The following is a 17,678-nucleotide window of genomic DNA, read 5'->3' on the forward strand; positions in this document are numbered from 1 at the left end:
CCATGTCTGATTGATCCGATGCTTTGAAAAGCATTTATATAGACAGGTCACACATTACAAACAAGCATCTGTTTGAGGTCTGCTTGTGAATTCTGTCTGTCTCTCTCTCTCTCTTTGAAGGTGAGAGGCTTTAATATGGTCTAGCACGTGGAGACTGACTATAGTCACCTTCTCTTTAAAGTTCAAGGATGCTCACTGATAGTGGCAGCGTTTAATGGCTCTGTCTGCTCATAGCGAGAGCATGGGATGGGAAGCAGTTTTATTACATTTCAGTGAATCATTATAGGACATATATTAGAGGAATTTATTGGTTTTATACACAGTTAAATGATTATTAACCTCCTTTATGTTTTAATATTGGTCGTTTTAAAGTCCCTAATCAATAATTGTATCCCTTAAAACTCATATTTAATCACCAAAATGACATTTTTTTTTAAAATGCCTTAAAATAGCTGACTAGCTCGCTGACGATTGGTTACAAAGTAGTTTGTGACGTCAGAAACACCAGCGATTTCAAACCGTGTTTTTGAGACTGTCTTTGGTTCTCTGCAGTTTTAAGGAGAAAATACCCAGCAATGGTGCTGACTTATGAATTTGGTTTATCTTAAAGCATATTAAAAACACCACATAGACATATAAACAACATTAAAAGCTTGATTTCCACCACAGGGGGGACTTTAACAGAGTAGCATATTCAAACAGAATACAATGCTGCAAAAGAGCAAATACCCTTCTCCTCAAAACACGCCCTCATTCAGAAAGTTGGTTTTGCGCGTTCTGCTTCCTTTTGCATTTCTCCCATCTGTAATTGGAAACTTTAAGTCTTTTACCTGGAGCTGTCAAGATAGACAAAGCAGTGGGGTAAGCATTTCAAAGCACAGGATATACAGTTTGCAATTGTCCCTCTCCCATCCATGTGCCTTTGCTGGCATTGGAGAGGCTTTATCCCATGCTTTTGTCAATACCGTCAACAGCTTGAAGACCACAAACATCTGTGGATGGAATCCCAAGCTGCACAATGGTGCAAAAGAAACCCAAACCTCCGCAGTCTGCATACAGTAAAGCAGTTAAGTAAGGTCAAGGCCATTTGATATGCTTCACTAAGCGGAATCAAGGGTCCATAAAGGATGTTTCTAGTGTTCAGGCAGAAATAATCTGCAAACATGAGTGTGAAAAGGTGGATTTCCTTCTTTTTTCAAAGTAGGCACAATAAAGCAGCAATGCTGGGGCTTCTGAGCATAGCAGTGTGAATGTTTGCGAACTGCCCCTAAAGCCTGGTTCACTTTGAAGTTGAGATCAGTCAACACTTCACGGCACATACTATTTTTCAACAAATAGTTAAGTAACTGGGACTCACACGCAGAGTTACTTAAAAAGAACCCAAACACATTAATGTGAATTGAGCATTTACCCTCGAAAGTATGTGCCTGTTAGCCAAGTTAGTCAGGCTGTTTCAATGGCATTTGGCAAGATGAATGTGACACATGGCTGCATGTATCATAATATTTTATTTTAAGTTTTTTTCTGATCTATCTCTTTGTTTGATTGACTATTTCAATTAATTTAAGTTGAGAAACTGTGAAGAAATTAAATTAGCAAACAAGAAATAAAAGTGAACAGATAGCCTACACATATATTTGACATTGCTTTATTGAAATAACGCTTTCAAAAGAGGTTACGATTTCATTGAGGTTATATTTTAAGGCTCAGATCTCTTAATGTTGATTAGCCTTAAGCAGGAAGTGAGATGAGAGGATACAATTAAAGAAACATTTTGAACATTTTGTGTGGTAAAAGATGATTTTCACAGCTCTATATTATAATGGCAGATACGCTGCATAAATGAATGACATTTGCGTGGTTGTCTTTAATTTAAAGGTTGTGTGTAATTACTAGTATGATCTTACCCTACTAGTCACTGTTAGATGTTTTCATCAAAGGGGAGAAAATACTGATGTGGTGATTAAAACAGCAGGTCAATGAATATTATGAAAATAATTAAGCAGCATTACTTTTTCAATTTGTGGAAGGATGATTCGCACTGAGCTTTTTTACTGGATTTTATTCAATTGACTCACACAGTTAGCATTTGAGGAATTATATACCCAAGTCTAAGCAATGTGCATAAATACAGAGATGTCTCGTCTGTGTCACACAGAGTAGAGGTTTGTGGGTCAGTGTTGGCTGTAGAATGGCTTGGAATGACCCTGTGCTGTTTTACTAGCTGACTGACTGCCATGCTTGCAAATTACAGACAGCGAGATCCCACTGTAATGATGGCAGGCGTCACAGATATGAGCTCTTTAAGATGCATGGTTTTCAGCAGCAGACAGCAGCCTGACAGAGTCCAAACAGAGTTAGAGAACGTAACACCACCGTCTCTAAGGCTTTGTTTATCTCAAGTCAAAGGGCAAGAAACAGTTAACAATGTCAACAACTAGGAGAATTTTATGTGGCATTAACAATTATTCTTAATGGTTTCCCTTCATAATTAAAGTACGAGAGGTATCTCAAGATGACAAACACACCAAATGTACAAACAAACCAGTTAAAATGGCTTACTTTTCAACACTTTTGCTGTGTATAGAGTTAAAGCGATAGCTCAAAAAAAAAAAAAAAAAATGTCATCATTAACTCACCCTCAAGTTGTTTCAAACCTGTATGAATTTCTTTCTTCTGCTGAACACAAAAGAAGATATTTAAAAAATGTTGGTAACCAAACAGTTGATGGACCCCATTGACTTAAATAGTATTTCTTTTCCTATCATAGAAGTCAATGGGGTCCATCAACTGTCTGGTTATCCAACATTCTTTAAAATATTCTTTAAAATATATTCCATGTTCAACAGAAGAAAGAAATTCATACAGAAACAAATTGAGGGTGAATTAATGATGCCGGAATTTTCATTTTGAAGTGAACTTTTCCTTTAAGTTGGGAGTATCAACCTTGTCTTAAATGTTTCTCCTAAAATGACCATTGCTGTAAGAGTATAGAGTTATAAAATGACTAATGGTATACTTCAGTTAACTTGGATTTAGAAGAATGAGAAATGCTGGAATTCATATTGAGATCTCTGCCTAATCAAATCAGATCAGCTGTTGAGATCTTTTTTTTAAACTCTAGATGAGATGTTTTTGAAGCGTTTTAAATAAACCACAGCCACATATGCAAAAGTGATGCTTTGGTTTGGATGGTTGGCATAAAATTAATGCAACACTTGGTTTAGTGAAATGTTGTTGGTTTTCTATGAATAATTTTGACACATTATCTGACTGTTTATATCATCATTAAACTAAAAGGGCATGTTGTGTCATGGAACATCTGAGAACGGTCTGAACGCTCGCTCTTGTTCCACGCAGCTTTACGATGTGATTTATGGACATCGTGGTCAGTAAGGCCTGTCGGAATAATTACATGATAAATATTTGACATGTTTTGATGTCACATGGAAAAGTGATTTTCATTTGTGTTGACAAATGACTGGCTCTTCAAACACTGGTGGAGAATACGATGTGAGAAAAAGGACAAACAGTCTCTCATCTTCCACTTAAGTAGAAGATTCTGGAATGGGTATATTAAGTTTTATGACAAACATCACTTTTGCACCTGTCATGTTTTTTTGTTTTTTTTGACATTGCATCTTCAGTAACAGAATAGCCTTCAAACTAATTAATAGACTGTTATTCTTCTCACCATTTTTATTACTAATTTGTGCATGTTAATTTGTTACTACTCATTTAAAAGATAATTGGTAGCACTTTACAATGAGGTTCATTTGTTAACATTAGTTAACTACCTTAGTTAACATGAACTAAGAATGAACAATACTTCCACGGCATTTATTAATCTAAGTTAATATTAATTTCAAAATGTAATAATGCATTATTAAAATCAAAGGTTGTATTTGTTAACATTAGTTAATGTACTGTCAACTAACATGAACAAACAATGAACAGCAGTTTTTTTATCAACTAACATTAACAAAGATTGACGAATATAGTAACAAATTGCTCATTGTTAGTTCACGTTATGTTAACTAATGAACCTTATTGTAAAGTGCTACCAGATAATTAAATTGGTTTTGGAAGAGATTATTCATACTGAATATAGCCTACTGAAATGGCTGAGATCCTTTCAAAGTTTGAGGCATTGCTCCAATCTCTTCTGAAACTCTTAAGGGGACATATGAGATTACTAGGGTGTTTTTCTCTGGAATAAATCTTAGGAGTAAAGATGCATGATATTATCAACCATTTAAAAAAATTTTTTTATTGCAATCAGTTGATATTGGAGATAGGTTTTACAGTTAGACACTAACACTGTAAAAAATGATATGATCAATAAGTTTCGACATCATGTTGCATTGCTTATCAAAATAAGTTTCAACTCATTCAACTCATTTTTTAAGTCAGTTTAATATAATTTAAGTTGAAATGCTTTAAACATCCAAGTTGATTGTACTTAAAAATTTAAGCCAGCATTTTTTTCTTTTTTTATTACAGTGTAAAACATTTACATAGAACCAAAAGAATAATTGGCTGGAGAATTGGTGTAGCGTTATATATCAACCATTGAATGAAATAGCACAGAAAAAATGTGCAGAGAAGCATGCAAATGTGACACTGACACTACTGTAATGCACTGTTCAGTCTCCTATAGGAGCACTGAGCTGATGATGTGGCTGCGTATGGTTGTGTCATGTGGAGGGCAGAGGCAGCTTCTTTGCTGTCACTATAGTGCTGGGTGTCATCATCGTTTAAGTGTCTGATTAGTCCAAAAGCTTCCACACCCACTCATAAAAGTCTCTATTGAGTATCAGTGCATTAGCAGACGGGCAAAGGGAAAACGCTGGACTCTGTACTCCACTGTACTAAAATAAATAGTTCACGCAGATATAAAAACTCAACACCATAAAGTTTTACAACCCTGCATTTCAAGCCTTCAGATTCAGAATTATATTATTATTATTGAATTTTTTGGTTAATAATTACTGAAATTTGGATTTGTTGCACACAAGGCACAAATCACAATGATCCGTATTGGCAACTTTTTAATTAATTTATTTATGGAGCTTGACAGATGTTTTGATTCTTTAGTACACAGATTTGGAATGGCATGAGCGTGTGCAGACGGAGACAGACTTCTCAGTTTAGTGCAAACCATCCCTTTAAGACAGCGACTAAATATAGCGGACTAAACATTTTAAGGTGTTCTGCGTGTGATGCCCTTCCCCATAAGGCTGGATCTGCGATTCCCCGAATCGCAAATATGCTGAAGGCCTCTTTGAGATTTGCAGGTCACCCAGAGTTGAAGACAGATAACACAGCAAACCTCAACAGAGATCCACACAATCGCTTCGGAAAAGAAAGGCATATCTCCTGTCTCCCTCTGAAAAGAGACAATGTCATTCCACAGGAGCGCTCAGACCGCTGATCTTCATCATTAAAGACAATTATGTCACATTCACTTCTCCTCTCTCTGCTCTGAAGGGAAGTAGCCAAAGCCAATTTAATGTTCTTCAATTGTCTCCTTTGTGCTGCGTACAGTTTACTGGGCTTAATAGGGCAGGCCGCTTCCCTTTGATATTACCTCTTCCTCCGCCAAACCCATAATGCCCCCATTTGTTCTACACAAAAGCCCAACTTAAACTACACAAAGAGGTGGTTACACAGAATCTCATTTGCCTAAGTGATTGCATCCACAAAAAAAGGCTTGAATCTTTGATCTCAGTGAGGTGCAAATGTGTTGGCTTTACTCGGACCGCAGGCCGTTGTGTGGCAGCGTGAGGCGCTGACCGAAACAATGGCGCCCCTAATTTGAGCTATTACCCGCACATTACTATCTGCGTGTTTGCTCATTTGCACAAGGGTTTAGGAGAAAAGAATACGTGTCGATGGGTGGACAGATGCAGCGAGTCCGTCAAGTTTATCTGTGTCATCCGAGAGGACCAGCGGGGCAGGCTTAATTTGGAGGGGACACTTCAAAAAGAGCAGCTTTGGCCGCCGTCGAAAGGCAAACAACATTTAGCACCTCAGCGCCTAGTGCTAATGACAAACAAGCTGCTCGGATCCACATGAAAGAGGGGCATCCTCGGGTCTCCATCAATGACCTTTTCAAATACACTTCCTCCACACACAATAGAGCAGAGCACACCATCCATCTCCTCAGAGGAGCAACCGTGCTACCCAGGCCCATTCACCAGGCCTCACTCTAAATATGAATGCAAGGACGGGGGAAAAGTTTTTCTTCTCAACTACACTTGAAACAAATACCATAAATAAGTCAAAGAGAAGGAGGGAGGGGTAGGTGTACATTACATGACTTCAAAGGCTCGCTCTCTTCCCCCATAGAGCCCAGGCAGTGTGCTTATTTTCAAGGTGCTTATTCATGTGTGCAGACTTGGGGCTACATCACTCATCATCACCCGAGGGACACTTAACAGTTTCCTCCGAAATAAAAAAGATCCAAACAGATCCCGGAGAACTTGAAACTGACAGAGAGGATATTTCCGAGACGACGGCGGTGACCTCGCGTCACCCCCATGGGCTGTGTCAATTAACCTCCCATTTTACAGTTGGCTGCCTCGTGAGAAAATACACACCAGCACAAAGGCTTAGTATCATCAATTATATCATAAAAACAACAGAGAGGCCTCACATAAAAGGAAGATAAGTTCACCCATATTACTTTATTAGACTTTTTATCTCACGTCATTTCAAGATGACAGACGGTGACATTTATATATCAAGTCGCACATCAGCGCCTTAAGAGTGCTATTCACGGCGGTCACATAATGGGGTTGTCGATGATGTCACATTTTCTTGCATTACATGTTTTTGGCTGTATGTTCAAAACGTTTTATTTTGTCTCTCCCCCCACAGACACGTCAGTAAGGGTTAACAAGGGGTTGCGAGTCATACGAGTCATTTTTGACATGCACAATTCATTCATGTGTAAACTTAGTTGATTTTCTTTGTAAGGCTGGGGAACATCTGCATACTCTTCTTAAACAGGTATCAAAGGTTTCATTTACTGACTGCATTAATGGAACAGCAAAAGATTATTGTTATTATTTTACAGTTCAATTCCCAGTTGTTTCTCCTGTTGTTATCCTAATCTCTGATCCTGAATTGATTATGGCATCTACAGGACTGCCTCTGTTTTCAAAGGAAATGGGCTTGACTCTTATATCAAATGGATTGTTTCTTTTTCTTTTCTTTTTTGTTTTGTTGCTTTAGTCCAATATGGAATTAGATCATATAAGGTGTAAAGATGAAAGATTGGAATTCAAGCATATTTGAAGTCATGACTACTTGGATATATATATATATATATATATATATATATATATATATATATATATATATATATAATTACCTCATATTGATTAGACTACATGGTATATTAGTTATTTTAAAAAGGAATGTATCACAGAGCTGTTGAACTGCAAAATAGTGAACGTAAATGGGCTGATTAGTCTTCAATATAAATATGGGACCAATTGTTTAACATTTGTGATAATATTTTGGTGTGCGAATCATGTGGTATTACTTTGTCAAATAAAGAAGAGCTTGTGTTATAGCAAATTAATTTATATGACTCATTTATATACCTACATTTGAGGTTTTTTTATCTATGGTTCCATAAAGAACCTTTAACATCCATTTAACCTTTCAATTCCACAAAAGGTTCTTATATCATGGGAAACGGTTCTTTAGTTAAGAAAATATTTTTTTTTTTTTTTTTAAGAACATTTTAAAAATGCACTGAAAGATTCTCTGGGGAATCAAAAATGGTTTATTTTTATTATTATTATTATTATTATTTTATATTGACTTTTAACCACCTGGCCTCAGGTGATTTTTCAACAAAGGCTCATTGGAAAAACATATCTAGCAACATTTTTGCAAAATGTTAATTACGTACTAGTATATATCACTGCAGTTTCTAACAGAATTGAACACCAGAGGCAGTAAAACAGCAAGCACTTTTAATCTTTTTCACACACAATTATGATTAATGCTGTATTTTGCTGCCAGGCCAGTAGTTGGCGGTGTCACTCTGTAAAGAAACAATACACGCCTATAGATTGAGCACATAATATGAATGGTCACCGTTTTCACAAATTCGTGTGTTTGTAGTTTGCACAGAGACGATACCGATATAGTTTTCAAAAACTTGCACTTTGATAGCCATTTTTTAAGGTTTGCGTTTTCAGTCCCCCAAAACGCTGTTGTCTTGTAAATGAATAGGCAAAATGCATTTTTTTTTTTTTTTGAAAACCATTTTGTGTAAATGGTAAAGTCAGTTCTCCTCAAGTCCACACAGATGTTTTTTTAGAGTAACCAGGTGTAGCTCATCACATGAAATATTAACATGTTACATCAACTCAACAGCACCCACCACCATTTATTTCAGTGTGTAGAAAGGAGCAGCATGAACAACATTATTCCTGTTTCACTAAAAATAGAAAATTATACTGATTTGGAACAACATGAAGGTGAGTAAATGATGACAGAACTTACATTTTGGTTTGAACTATTCCAACTATACGGTCATTGCTTGAGACTGTGAGTGAAGTCTTTGAAACAGACTACAGAGAATCTTATTATCAGTCAAACACAGTGTTCCACGCTGAGAGACGCTCCTAATCTCATCTACAAGAACAGGTGTTTCCCATCCAAACAAATGTGTTTAGAGTAAGTGGAGACTTAAAAACAACAATTGGCTTAAAGCTGAACTTAAACCCATTCTAAACATAGACTGAGATGTCAAAAATAACTTGGCACAGATTTAGCAAATTTGACAAGCTAATGGAAATTGATTTCTAAACAATGATACTATGCAGTGTGCACTGGAAATCTAAACTACACTCAGATTTGACGAATTGCAATAAACAAACATATAATGTACCAAACATTCACTATTTTTCTACATTACTATTTCTATTTGAGCAAACCACAACTGAAAATATTAAACTTCACCACACAACGTTTTTTATTTATTTTTCCTTATTCCCTTAAATCCATTTAATCCTTTAATTATATAATTAATTTATAACAACAGCACACCCCCACTCATGCGCTCATGGCCCGTCTGCCGGTAGATGCAATTATGTTTTATTGAATGTGTAATCTATAACTGCAATTAACAAATCCTCTAATACCATTAAATAGTAAGCGTCTTTTTAATATGTGTTATTTTATTAAATTGTTTAATTTGTTTTATGGAGAGATTCGTTAATCAGAACAAATATAAACTTTTAACTACAACTCTTCCTTTTTATTATACAAATGTGTCATCAAATGTGTACACATTTATAAAATTGATCCGAGATGATGTAAAAACCATACAGACACTGGTTCATGGGTTCACAGAGATAATTGCCCCCTAGTGGCAAACCATTGAAATTTCAAGACATTTTGAAACAGCTATGAGGTAACGAAGCGTCAAAGCCCTGTTTACTGACTTTGGCTGTTTGATTCCAGCTCTGATTCACTGATTCCAAACAAATGATTCACAAAGGTTTCAAAGCTTCACAAAGCGTGTTTGGAAAGCATTCATGGGTATCCAGACAGCAACATAGTGTCGGCCCAGATCCGGCCCACGTGTTGAGTCCACATGTACCAGATGTGGCCCGGATCTGGGCCGACACTATCTATCGCTGTCTGGGTACCCATGAATGCTTTCCAATGGTTTTAAAATGAGAAAATGAGAAAATAAAATGAGAAAATATAATAAAATGAGAATCAATGCTGGCTTGACTTTTTAGAGATGGCGAAAACTGAGGGATCTGAAACATTGTAAAAGCGATGCAGACATGTTTTTTTATTGAAATGATAAATTGCCATATGCAGCTTTCTAACAGAGTTCATTGTAAAGCATTATCTATTGTGAGGGTCATTTCATTATTTGTTGTTTTTGGTTGTTGTTGTTTTTTATTAGTTTTTGGTATACTTTTGAGAATAATATTAAAGACCAGATAATTCTTAACGTACATTCTATAAATTATACTTGAAACAAAGTTCAAAGCCAACAAAGCCAAAGTTCTGAGAATGTTTCATGTTCGGTGGGAACCGCATAGCAATTCATAATTTATATAATTAATTCGCCGTTCATATTTTCATCAGCAAGTGTTTTTCCCAGGATTAGAATTAGTAGATTAGGATAGGCAGTCTGATGTTTAACAACACTATAAATGACTTATCCATTAGGGGTGTAATGGTATATGTGTCCGTCCCGAACAGTCACGGTACGGACATCACGGTTCGGTTCATACAGTCAGACTACGAATACATTCAGTCACAGGCGATCTACACTCCAATCCAGAAGGGGGCGCATGCGGTAATGCAGCGCTGTTTGCTAACCACCACAACAGGAAAAAGATCAGAAGAAGAGATGATCCATGCACGCTGAATTTCTATAAATTTTTGACACGCTCCACAAGCTTCACGGAAAGGAAACCAGAACGGCAGAAAGCGGCATCCTGTTTGTTCAAAATATCCATATAGTGTAAAATATTTCTAGTCAATTAATTTTCACCAGAATACAGTATGTTACAATCAATAATCGTTATTTATTATGACACTGTTCTTATTTGATCACTTTGTGAATTTTATCCGATAATTCGCAAAAAAAAAAAAACCTTGCTCATTTGTCATCACTGTGACTAAAGCGGTAAGTCATGGTACAGCATGCATTCAGACAGATTTTTCCATAATCATTTGTGAGGTCGACTATGTGTCGTAGACTGTGAATGTGGCACTAGAGCCACCCAAAAGCATGTCTTTAACAGCTTGCTTGCCACAGACTTGTAATGGGTCATTATGAATTTGATTTATGATGAGGTTTAGCCACTTAAAGTTTCCATCATCAGCTGATCACACATTGCACATTCTCCAGAGTCTCGGCCCCAACCACACCGCCTCATCGTCACCTTCTAGGCTGTACACTGGACAGGCCACTAGACTAGAATGACAAACTACTTAAGGGCCAATTAGAGGGTAATCAGGATGTTTGAGCATTTCGAGAGGGTGGCAAGAGATAATTGCCAAGACCACAGTGTAAGGACCGTTACACGCCACAGAGTTTCTCCAGTCCCCATAGTAGTGAAATCAAGACCTGGCTGCAGTTCAATGTGGTCAAAGGCATGTCTGTGGAATGTGGGGCCCGTCTGTTGAGGACCCGCTTTTCTGTTCAGTGAAGGCTTTCCTAGTGTTTCTCTTCTAGAACAGTGGATTTAGCAATCATTGGGCATTAAGTGGCAAATCAACACTAAACCAAAATTCTTTATTGTAGAAAAGAGAATACAAATATTATAAAAATTCCATCTGTATTCCAAAACTGCTTGTCCTATGTAGAGTTGCAGGGAATCTGGAGTCTTTCCCAGAATTGTATGCCATAGTTAGGGAAACATACTTCAAATAGACTTGATTAGCTGGATGACATGTGTTTAATTAAGGTTAAAGCTAAACTCTACAGGTCTGTGGAACTGAGTTTGACACTCCTGCTGTAGGTGAATTGTCAGTCAATTGCAGAGCTAACACACACTCATATGTAATTTATCTCCAATTCACCTGTACCTGCAATACATTTGTGTAGGAAACCATAGCACCCAGAGCCGGGACTTCAAAAACAAGTCCGTTTTACCATGGGCCATGCTTTGTAACCCAAAAAATTTGAAGCTTGCATCACATAACCAGCTCCATATACATGGCTTTTCTGATGTAGAAAATGTTCTCGATTGCAGTTATTTTTTATTATTTAATAATACATTAATTTATAAACTGCTATAGACAAAGGTCTCAGCCAATGAACCTTGTAAGGGAACAACAGGTTTTTCAGATTTTTTGTCTTCTAAAAATTTACATTTATTCACTTCATAACTTAATTTTTGTCAACTCCGTCAGATGCATTAAAAAGCATGATATTTTAATTTGATTCATCCAACAACAGTGTTAAGTCTTCAATTATGTAATACTGGTGTTCAGAAAAGGAGCTAAGTGAAAAAAAAATACATTCTCTATCCCCCCCCCCCCCCCCCACTGGGTTAGGGTTATTATGAACAATCCAGTTCCTAAATTCCTTAAATCTATAGGCTTACCTTCGCAAGCAAGTTCAAGTTAAAACATTACAGTAATTTAATGATAAGTATTTATCTATAGTTGCATAATTTCCAGTGGAATCTGCCGACTCTGGAATCTGTCTGTAATCAATAAGCAAACTTGAGTATGTTGTCAAATTCTTATGTACAGGTGATGGTGACCTAGTGGTATATTTCTCATGCAGTGTTTTCTTTCTTCCCAGAGGCCTGTAGGACACCAACAGGCTTTAATGGAGCTCTCAGGGCCAAAATAACATTGTAGAATAAATAAACAGCTGTGGTCCTGACCTGTTACATATACTCCTCTGTGGAGATATTTCTGACCTACACTTGGGGTTACCGTTTGAAGCAGTTTGTGACTGTGCTGTTTAGATAAAGACAAGTAAATTAAAGATGTGAAGTGCAATATAAATACAATTATCTGTAATAAGAGAGAACACACGCGCCATCATAAACCATAATCATGTCATCTCACACCAGTTAAACCATAAACATGGCTATGTTTCTATTTTTTGCTCTTTTGAATATCCATTTTGAAATTTTAACCTGAGTATTTCTTTGATCGAGGTGGCATGCGTCAAGTCAAATTTATTTATATAGCGCTTTTCACAATATAGCCTACATTGTTTTAAAGCAGCTTCATAGAAAATCAAGATTTGAATGTCTATAATTTCTTAATACCTTTATGCCTTATAGTAACGTTTAGCAGATTGGAGCTGGGTGACAATAGTCCTTGGTCAGGGTAGCGCCATATGTAATTTTGGACATGAATGAAAATGAGGCTGTGACGGATATAATACTGTGCGTTCAAAGGATTGTACTGTTGTTTAACAACAATCCGATTATTCAGCTGACGAAACGTTTCTTTCACTAGACAAAAACTCCATAAAACAGTTTTAAAAGTTATGCTTTTGAGATTTGCTATAAACACCCCACTCAAGTATACAGTATGAATGCGGATAAAGTTGGACATACTTTTATATCCAAGTTTATATAAAAAGCTGGGCAATAATGTAATTTTCATGGTTGAAAATTCAAAAACAACCTTTTTTTTTCCACATATTTGACATTGTTGTAGCTCCTCCCTTCCATGTAAGTCAGTAACTCTCTTTAGTTGCTTTCTCTATGAACCCCCTCCTTCCAAAAAGCACAGTGTGTTCTGATTGGTCAGCTGGAACAGTGTGTTGTGATTGGTCAGCTGGAACAGTGTGTTGTGATTGGTCAACCACTTTGAGCATGTTTCTGAAATGTCACGCCCCTTACCGTAACCTTGTTATGCACATTTTACGATTTTGGGCTGTCCCAGACGAAAGATGACCAATCGTGGCGATTTCTGTGGCCGTGGCTCCTAAGCGGTGGTATTGCGTCGTACAGTGAGAGATGTTCAAAGACGGCTGTTGTCACGTTCTTGCAACCAAAGATAGCCTGCAATAATGTTCTGAACTTTAGCATTATTATCTCCCAGTGTGTTTGCTGTGAAGGGGGTGGATTGGAATCAGTGTTGCCAGATGTACGATAATTATCGTATTTGTACGATAAATTTGACCTCTGTACGATGTACGATCAATAATGAAAAAAATCCCATAATGTACGATAATTTCAGAGTTTTCAGTCGTTCGTCCAAACACACATCCTACCGCTTCTCTCTCTGACCCCGAATCATTTCGCAGGCTCGCCTGCCTGCACGCAAGCACACACACACACACACACACACACACACACACACACCACACGGTGTCGACCGCACGTCAACACTACACTACAGTTTTGCCGAAGAAGACAGTTCAGTTTAGATCAGTTCCATGACGGCATCCAATCTGTACCGTAAAAGGATTCCCCAACCAACAACATCTGCCAACACAGCACAAGTGGATGTGGCATCCGATGATGACAGCGACTTAGAGACGGAATTTGAATCTTTCTAGTGTTAATTGTGCACTTTTTTCTCTCTGTCTCATTATGGTCTAGTTCAAAATGTGGACTGTCGGCATATCTTTTGCACTTTGGCAAAAAAAAAAGTTAAGTAGCCAGACTTCCTCCAGTTAGTGTGAGCGTATTACACAGCTTGTTTAAATTGGCTGTAAAATTATTTGGAAAATAAAATTGTTGGAAAATAGCTATATTTTATGTGTTTGGTTCGTGTACGATAATTTTTCTCAAAAAACGATAATTTTGAGGTTTTGGTACGATACTTCGACATTTCTAATCTGGCAACACTGATTGGAATCCACTGCTGCTTCAATATATATGTAATCAATGAGTGATTATAATCAAGGTATTAATCAATATTTTTCCTTCTAAATATTGTAGGAGTTGAATGACTTCTCTGGAGATTTTACTTTGTTATAGAAGTTACCAGTGTGATTACTGAAATGTTCTTTTCATGTATTCTTTAATGTCAGTATTTGATATCTGAATGCAGTAACAGTGCTTGCTTATCTAGCCTGGCTTCAAGAAATTAAATAGGGAAATGGTTTTGTGTTTGAGAAAGGTCTTCAACGTGTTAAAACATATAGGGGTCATTGAAGTCTATAGTTTAAGGGACCATTTCTCAGTTAAAGCCTTGCTTTCCATTTAGACTAAAGTTTCCTATATCCTTGAGAGAAAGAACGCATTATCTTGATGTTTTGAGACGAGACTCCTGTTTATATTTAGAGCCTGGCCAAATCCAACCTTGGAAATGGTTTTGTCTATCTGTATATGTGTGGAAAATTACTATGTTTATCTATTTCTTAGCCAATGAGTATCATTCAACCTGTAAGCAATGACGTAGCTTAGACCTTGGAAATGGTATAACGGCCTACAAACTCCTGTGTGAGTCTTGAAGCTGACTTCTGCTGATGAAACTGCAAACTATCTTCAGTAAAACTTTTCTTCAATTTTTTATAATTTTATAACTTCTTTCAAACATCTGGTCCTTGGGTCCCAAACTGTTAACCCCTAACAGCTGCTATACAACCTACGTCTACTGACCAGCCAATAAAAATGCAACATGAACTAGCGTATTGATCAACACGACATGGCGCTAAAACTTAAACCTACTTACCTCAAGCTCCATTTGCAAGACTGGCAGGCCAAGTTGGCCTCTTTTCCATATCCATGATCGTGTCCATATTGTCCTCTTCAGCTTCCTCCTCTTTTTTCAGCGCACATAAAAACCTCAATTGCCAAAATGCGATTCATCTTGCTCTATCTGTTTACCTCTAGCACATGCTGATGATGTTTTATTCTTCTATACTAACTTGTGTCCTAGCCTTCGATTCAATAGATGTCATCATCTGTTGTACCCAAGTTTATTAGATCCACGTCATATAGTGAGATCTTATGATTGCAGAAATCGCAGTCTGTACAAGCATTAGATCCTGGGTGAAAAATAAAAGTCTCTTGTCCAACAACACCCTACTATCACAACTCATCCATGCTTCGCACCCTTTATTTTGCATGTGCTGTGGGCGAGAATCCATTAAATGAGGAGGTAATTGTGATGTATGTGTTCCCGGAAGAAAACTCAAGACATACTACACTCTAAACTACAGTCATTTCAACGACTTCAGAAACAATGTGCACTGATATAGAGAATAAGTCCCTTTTGAGTAACTTTGTGCTTTGTAACTTTGCAGACCTTTTTCATGATCAAACCACAACATACACACTAAAGAATCTTGAAAACGCAAAAAAAACTAAATAACATAATAGGTCATGAAAGATAAGTAGTTTTCCTTTCAGGCTTTGCTGACTGAGAAGCACTGCCACTAGAGTCAAATCCACAATTTCACACTTAAAACTTTGACAGCCGTTTAATTTGACAGCAAAGCCATGTAGGAGCAGAGGACAACCACACTGATTTGAGGAGGGCAATTATTTTAGAATAACTGGCTGGTGTTTGTAGGCCAAGAGCCATTTGAAAATGATCATTTAGTATAAATAAGCATCAAAGAAAACAAATGGGCAAGCTATTTTGAGGCGATGGAACATATTATTAGCTAAATATAGCATGAGCTGATCTGAAGAGCACTCTTCTCAGAATGCGCTTAATTCCCTTTCAACTGGACATTCTTTGATTTGGAATGTCTGATGTTCTTCCTGGATTCTGCTGGCGAGAGACAACTGGATTCACTAATTGTGTGTATATGTATAAAAAAAAATCTTGTTTGAAAGATAACACAGAGAATGCCTGATAGCCTGAACAATCTGCCATACTTAAAAGACATTGAAGCAAGATGATAATGGGCAGCTCTGCGGCAAAGTTCCCGACACACAGACCGCAATGCTAATGATAATTGATGTCACATGTTCTCCATGCTCTTCCCAGAGACAGATGCTTAAAGAAGAAAGCCAGATATCTCTGTCCTGTCCTCAAGTCTCCCACTCTCCTTCCGCCTTGGTGCCTTCATCTAATTTGTAGGCTGAATCATGAAAGCATTGTGATAAATGGGGGATTATGGTGGATGGACTGGGCATTAATGAAATATCAGGAGGATTAGAGGTGACGTAGACTGTTGGGGTTGGGAGGGCTCGTGGAGCCCTGGTTCTCCTTAGAGGAGCCCGTTGAGGGGTCAAGAGGAGTGTGAGTGAATTAATTGGAGAAATGCAAGGAGTGGTTCTCCTTTAATCCTCTCGACGTCTCATGCCTGGCTCCAGTCCACACCCTCATATGATTCCCAATCAGCCTGACTCACCACTGAAGTACTGGAGCGTAGTAAACCTGAGTTTCTCTATTGTAGTAATAACAGAGTTTGACAGATCTTATCATCATGCCAAAAGGTGACTGTTGATGTCTGAGAGGGGGATCGAAGACAATGCACATGGAAAAAGGCTTCCGGAAGAGAGTTCTTCAACATCAAAAGACTGGCCGTGCACTTAGACGTCCTCCGTTGAGTCATTTGTTGATCTATAACTCACTCTGAAAATGCTCAGTGGGGGACAAGGCAGCGTGGAGCCAGGGAGACATTATAAAGTGTTGAAGGAGACAAGATTGAGATTCATGGATAAATAATGACATGGTCCAGGTCAAGAGAATTAGAGCCTGTCCAAAACACATCAACATAGAGGGGGAAAACACATTTTTGAAGGCATTGCAAAATAATAATGATAATAATACAAACATATTCATTTTTAATACCATAAAAATATGATATAAAATATGATGATATTATTAATAAGTAGTAAAAATATTGATAGATTTTTTTTTCAAACTCCCCAAATCGAAAAAAGTTACAATTTCTAAATTATAATAATGCAAAGCGTTCACATACGACACAATTTAAAATACAAAATAATTATTATGATATTATTGAAAAATAGTACAAATATAAAATATTGATTACATTTTTCAAATATCATATTTAAACTCCCCCAAATTGACAAAACATATAAATTATTTTTAAAAGTTACAATCGGATACTTATAATAATATAAAGCATTTTCAAATACAACACAATTTAGAATACAAAAAAAAAATATTAACAAATAATCATAATACAGTAGTAAAAAATATTAAGAAGAAATTGCAAAAATAACAACAAAATAAAAAGTTATTACAACAACAAAAAAATTACATTTAATAAAAATCAC

The sequence above is a fragment of the Leuciscus leuciscus genome (genome assembly GCF_965113295.1).
Source record: "Leuciscus leuciscus genome assembly, chromosome: 21".
In the NCBI taxonomy this organism is placed as follows: Eukaryota; Metazoa; Chordata; class Actinopteri; order Cypriniformes; family Leuciscidae; genus Leuciscus; species Leuciscus leuciscus.